A 378-nucleotide genomic window follows, 5' to 3' on the forward strand; every position below is an offset into this window, starting at 1 on the left:
TGAGCAGCGCTCTCTGTCTGACAGCTGATTGGCCAGAGTACTGGATCATCTTCAATCATAACACATTGATTAGGGTGACTGCAACTCACGGGGTCTAGTTGCTGCTGTGGGTAGCTCCTCTTCATCAGTGTTAGCATTGATAGCCCAATAACCGCGGCTTCTTGCTGCTCTTTAGTAACGTTAATGTTAGTGTTGTCAGTAGCCGTCGTGAAAAAGGTTGATACCTTTTGAAGTTTTGCTAAAAACGTTCTGCTTTCTTCCCGCTTCTTCCTTTTTTCAGAACTACTTCGGTAGCTTCCTTAATTTTTCAACCGCCCGTAGCCTCGCTTACAGCACGCGCTGAGGGTTTACAAACACACGCAGATGCGCAGTAGGATA

General features: G+C 46.3%; 1 long non-coding RNA gene across 1 annotated transcript in view; it reads left to right on the plus strand.

Moving 5' to 3' along the window:
• The window catches only part of LOC116686018 (uncharacterized), a 13,948-nt gene that overhangs the window by 4,627 nt on the left and 8,943 nt on the right, over positions 1-378 (plus strand). The window lies entirely within an intron of this gene.

Source organism: Etheostoma spectabile, unplaced genomic scaffold (genome assembly GCF_008692095.1).
Source record: "Etheostoma spectabile isolate EspeVRDwgs_2016 unplaced genomic scaffold, UIUC_Espe_1.0 scaffold285, whole genome shotgun sequence".
Classification (NCBI taxonomy): Eukaryota; Metazoa; Chordata; class Actinopteri; order Perciformes; family Percidae; genus Etheostoma; species Etheostoma spectabile.